This window comes from Fulmarus glacialis, unplaced genomic scaffold (assembly GCF_000690835.1).
Source record: "Fulmarus glacialis isolate BGI_N327 unplaced genomic scaffold, ASM69083v1 Scaffold50601, whole genome shotgun sequence".
NCBI classification, from domain to species: Eukaryota; Metazoa; Chordata; class Aves; order Procellariiformes; family Procellariidae; genus Fulmarus; species Fulmarus glacialis.
In genome coordinates this window covers 22,891-28,890 of record NW_009195637.1, presented here as the reverse complement: position 1 = coordinate 28,890, position 6,000 = coordinate 22,891, and positions in this window count along the sequence as shown.

Below are 6,000 nucleotides of genomic sequence, written 5' to 3'. Positions count from 1 at the left end.
GGGATGCGGGCGGCAGCGCCCCGGGGGGGCCGGGGCACCCACCGGGCTGGGGTGGGGGCCTCCGCTGGGATGCCTCCTGTGCCCCCCGCCTTCCTTGAGGGCAGGAAGGGGCTTGTGAGGTGGCTTATTCCCGTGGTTCTGCCCGGGAACTGGTGCCCTTCCCAGGCACGGGGTGTGAAAGTTAGATCAGTTAGTCCTTCCTCTTGAATGCTGTCAACAGAGCTGAGGAAAGTGGGGTGTTGTCTGGGGAAGAATAGGGCTTCAAAGTACATAAAGCGTGTTTTAAGCTCCGTCACGTTTCTGGGCCAAAAAGCAGTGATTTGGATGGTAGTGAGTCACCAAGCCACAAACAGTGCTTTACTCTCAACTCCCCTTGTGCCTGCAAGACTCCTAAATGAACGTTACTGGTGTGATGAACTGTGCTGTGGCTGTCGCCATGCGGAATAGATGTGCATCTGCCATGCAGAATAGATGTGCATCTTCCGTATCCTTTAGGAGCGAACACATCCCATTAAATTAAGCTGGATGGGAGCGTTACCTTATGGCTAGTTTGCTGGATTGGAGGAAAGGAGTAGCTGCACATGATGTAGCAGTCTGTTACTGAGTCAGAAGCAGTATCGCTCTGGTTTTGGATAATGTTTTCTGTTTTCATAGGTGGCTTGAGATAAGTGGTTTAAAAAAACGCATGGAAAGTGTTTGTTCCCCCATCTTCCTGTGCACACCCCTTCTGATTCATTGACAGGCTGCTGCATAACGTAGGTTGTTCCTTTTCCCCAATGGGACAACTAGTTGTAGGAACAGGCTTGGAGGAGAGTGTGCTTTCTAAGGCCACAACCTTGGTGGTTTGCCTTTTTGGTGGTACTTCTGTAAGTAGTAGCAGTAGGTGGTACTCCTACTAGTCTTATGCCTTTTTCTTTCTGATTAGCGTTGGGGACTGTTTTGCTGTATGTGCGTACCCTATATGTCGCTCCCTTTCTTTCTGGCCGTAATTTTCCAGTTAGTACTGGAATCTCCTGATTTGTGTCTGCGACTCCTTTCTCAGGCAGTCCTGACTGGCTTTGTGCAGGAAAAGTCCTTGGAAATCTACTGTACTCTGAGCAAAAGTATCTGGGAGTTCTCCAAAGTTTTAACCTCAAGAGGATTACAGTAAGTTGGATTTATGTTTTGAAGTACAACTTAGTTGTTATAGGTGATAAAAACCTCCTGGAGTGATAGAGCAATTTCCATACAAGTCCCTACCATTGGTCTGCGTAGTATTTTTTCCCCTTTGCTGCTGACAGTATGCTCACACTTTGATTTCTTCTTAGCATGTTATTCTAGCATGCAATGGAGGTGTCTTAAAATGACAAGCGAAATCAAACTGTTGAGAGCCTGCATATAATTATTGAAGTGGGCCATTCTGCTGCTACTAATGATGGTCTGAAATTCATTTGTCATGTGGGATTTGTAGTGCTTTTTATGTCCTGCCTCAGGTGCTTGGTGTTATAATAAACTGTTGTTTGGCTAGTACTGTGTGATTTTTAAAAAAAGCTAAAATGCAAAATTCTATTATATTTGCTGTTTTCTTCATGCTAGAAAAGCAGAGGCTGCAGAGCAAAGTTTGAGGAGCTTCCTGCATAGACAGATTTCCTTTCTGGAAGGAACGCATTACTTTAACTGGAAAAGAGCTTTAGAAGTTTCCATGTCCTTTTCTGCTGGAGAGGAATTTTTTTTCAGTTACTGAAATGAAAATAATTTCCAAGTATATGTGTGGTGGTGGTGTTGTGTGTGTTTGGTTCTGTGTGGTTTGTTTGTTTTTTTAAATCCTGTACCTTCAGGTAGAAGAATCGATTTGATTGAGTTGTAAGGTGCAGTAGGCTTTGTTGATATTCAGATCTATATTGCTCTAGTTATGAGGGATTTATGTGACTTAATGTAGTAAGGTTATGAGATTTAAATTTGCCTTAATGGCATTCGTTTGATTATACTGTGAAAGTATAATCTTTTCTATAACTTTAAACTGTAAAATACAATTTTTTCCTAAAGTGCCCTGTAGAAGATGTCACAGTCTATTAGGATTACTGGAGCAGTTTCTGACTCTGAAAATTGTTGCTCTAATTGTGGAGCTACAACATAGTCTTGTGCTAATGCTGGGCTTTTTTGGGGGGGGTTGGGAGAATGGTGGGGGGAGGGAGGGTTTTTTCATCTAATTACTTTGAAACTATTATTAAACTTTCCTTTCTGCAAGCAGTTGCTTATGTCACCTTGATTCACAAATGATGAAATTTACTTTTAATGGTTGTATCTTTGCATGAATGGGAAGGTTGAAGAGAATATCAGTCTCTAAATGAGACTTGGATTGCTCTTTAACATAAGGCCTTTAAAGCTTCAATCTACTTATATTCCACATGCGGCCTAGAACTCCTATTTGGGGAGAGAGACCAGAGGAATGATTACTTCCTTGATGTATGTTTTGTGCATAACCATATTAAGATTTTGTACAGTAAAGTATAATAAGAGCTACCCTGTCACTCTTCTTTATTCCTGGCATGGCCCAACACCAAACTACGCTAGCCTTGTTTTACTGAGTAGCTGACAGCAGGCAGAAGTGTGCTATTTACAGCCATCAGGATAGCTCGAATGCATTGTGGAGCTCTGCATTGGATGCAGAGAATAGAAGTGGTGGGAGCAAAACAACTGGCAACAAAACTGATGCCAAACTATTTGGAGAGTAGACCTGGCAGATATATTTATCTACGATAGCAATGATTTAAATAGTTTCAGCTCTTCTTCACTGGACAGTGTAATAGCTCTGCGAACTCCTCTTTCATTTTTAAGTGGGAAGTACTTTTGAAGAAGACTCTGTGACAGTTCTGGGTTTTGTGGAGAAGCAGGGCTTCAGTGATGACTGAGTGTGTGAAGCAAAGAGAATTCAGGTGTTTCAAGCAACGATGTTTCATGCTGCCTGCTGTCATTTGGGAGATGGACAAGCAGAAGAGTTTGATTCTCTTGAATAGGGGATCAAGGGTCTAGTGTGAAGGTTCAGCATTAAGGTTTCAGCCTATTGCACAAAGGCAAAATATTGTATGTGGACCAATCTGAAATGAAGCAGGAGTTGGGAGCTAAAGCATGTGGGCAAGGCTGAAGTTTCTAGCTCCTAGCTCCCGTTGCCTGGCATGGAAGTAAAATACTGTTGGTGAGATGATTTAAGAACTCTTTTTCTCAAGGAACAACATTTTTTTTTTTAATGACTGCAAAGTTTCCGACAACATATATAAAACAAGGAAAAAAAACGTGTTAGCAAATGTTAGTTGGAAGTTTGCTGGCCTCAGTTGTGAGGAGAGCTGCTAGAACAGATCTGTAGGAATTCAGTGTGCCAACTGGCAAGCCAGTGAAATTCTACACAGGGGTAACTTCAGCACATCACTGGATACTGTGCGTTTACTTCCTTCAGGTGCTAAGTACAGGAGACACCAGTAATCCAGGCACTGCAGACACCTGCGATAAGGTACAGCAATACTGAACACAGACACAGGAGGGGAGAAAGAAGTTTACTCTGACTTGTGTCTGGTATAAATCGGTTACTGTTCATTTTTCAAGAAGCAGTCAGTTTTGTAATTGGCTCTTCTACAGCTATGGGATTTTTCTGGATTTGGGAAGGGGACACAGATCTATGCAAATTGTAGTTTCTTTCTTCAGAGTGGAAACTAGCCCTCACTTTGCATATGGTTACCTGGAGGTGACAGAGAAAGGAGAGGTAAAGGCAGTTTTCCCACTGAGGCCAGTCTGTCTGGGAAATATAATAGGAGATAAGTGGCCAACTTCATGCTGTCTTGATTCCAGTGTGCTGTGGGAGGGTGAATAAAGCTCTTCCAAGCTCCTTCAACACTTGAGGCAGGAGACATGGGGGACCATATCCCAGTAGAAGCAGAGCACGGAGCAGGCAATAGCTTGTTTGATTGCCTTGTCATGTAGTCAGTGCAGTCAGCATTGTAGATGCCCCATGTGGAGCGTAACTGTATTTGCCTGTTTCTTGAGTCTTCCTGCCTCACTTCAGGGACTGTCTCTAAGCTTTTTTTAAAAAAAATCTGTAATAGTTATTCATCATCATCAGTGGCATTTAGACTCGTTGCTTTTTCATCCTCTTCCCTGCCTCCCCCTCCACAGTGAATCACAGAAGGACTATTTTTCTTAATCATTAACTGTAGGTGTTAGCACACCCTAGTGCAGGCAGCTCAGGAGGAAAATTTAGCAGACAGCTGTCTGGCAATTTGGAATCAAATCAGAAGTACTTTTCAGGATTCGAATAAAAAAATTATTCTCTGTAAACAAAAAGAATATATGTAGCAACTGCAAGATTCTTTTTCTACAAATATGAAGTACAGTTAGGTTGATGTAATTGTTATCAGAAGGGGAGGTGGTTATGAATTGGCCCCACCTCACAGTGAAATATTGTGACTTTTTTTTTTCCTTTGTGATACCCCATGTTTGATATTCATCTCACAGGTGCTCTTTGGTATTGAGCTGTAGAACTCCATTTTGGCTTCTGACCATGGCTTGTCTGTTCATGGAGAGTTATTCTGAAATAAGTTTTGTGCTTTAAATTCACATCTTGGCTTAATTCAAATTAACTTTAAGTGTGGGTACAAAAGCCTTTAGGAACAAAGTTACCACTCTTCTCAAGAAAATGTAGTAGATTAATAATACAATTAAAGTTGGAGTTTATGTATCTGAGGCCAGTCCCAACTCACTACGTGCTTGTAAGAACTGACACAATATTGATGAATGGGACAGAGGACAGATTCTGTGCTGGTCTTACCTTCTTTGATCTTCTGGATCAAACATTTTTGATACTTCTCCAGCTTTCTGAAGGACTGCCACAAACACTTAAAAGATGATCTAATTATTTTTTCAAGTGGAAAATCCAAGAAATCAAAAGAAAAAAACCCCAAACATTGAACTGCCCCATAAAGACTTAGCCTTATTACCTCTCACTTTCTGTTCTATTTCATGCTTTCCCATGCCATTTTTATATTTGCTATATGGTAATTCTCAGACTTAAGGATGTAGGAGCAAATACTAATTTATTCATGAAGAATGTGGAAAATGCCTGGGTTAATAAACCAAGGAGCTCATCTCCTATTCTTAAGCTGATACGAAGAGTTAAATCAGTCACCAGTGTTGGATGGCAGGACGTACAGTTAACTTATAGAGTAAGCTTTACTCTTGCCATAATCTTAATTAATGTAACAATACAGATATTGAGATATTTTGAGACCCTGCCGTTGGCCACTTGAGGTGAGAGGGAAATATTAGCAGAAAAAAGACCTTCTGGATGAGGCTTTCCTTTCACCTGGGCTTTTGGGTAAGCCCCCAAACTATCATGGTGATATGCTGAGTGTCCAAAACTGGCAGGGAAGTTTAGAGAGCGGTGTTACATAGGGGGAATGCTGACCTCAGGTGAGAGAACACGCGTGTTGGCTTTTTCCTTCTTCCTTGCGATCATTCAATGGGTAACTCTGAAGAAGCTGGTTAGAGCATTTAAAAACTGACCAGTGGCTTCCAAAGTTGCCTGGAATACTAAAAAATACCCACTTAGTTGGATTAGCTGAAGAAGCATAACTGATAATTATATTGTAAGCTAAACATCTAGTTTGAAAACAGAGAGAACTGCGAGACCTAACCATGTGAAAAGTGTCCCAGTGCCTGCAAAAAATGGATCAGGGATCCATCTGGCTCAGGTGTTCCCTAATTCTGGAAATCTTGGTGTTGCAAACATGAATAATGTTCTTTGTTTCTCCCATTCACAGATTAAAGTACAATATAAAATGGAAACATTATTTTCACGCCTCTGGGGTAATGGGAATAAATAAATAAATAATTCAATACTATGATAGTGACCGTTCAGTTATAAAGAGCAAAGGAAAACGGAGAAGCAGAGTGGCTGGGTGAAGTTGCAGGTGACTCAGAACTGGCAGTGAAAAGTCACCTGGGAAGCTAATAAGGTGAGTAGTATTTTTT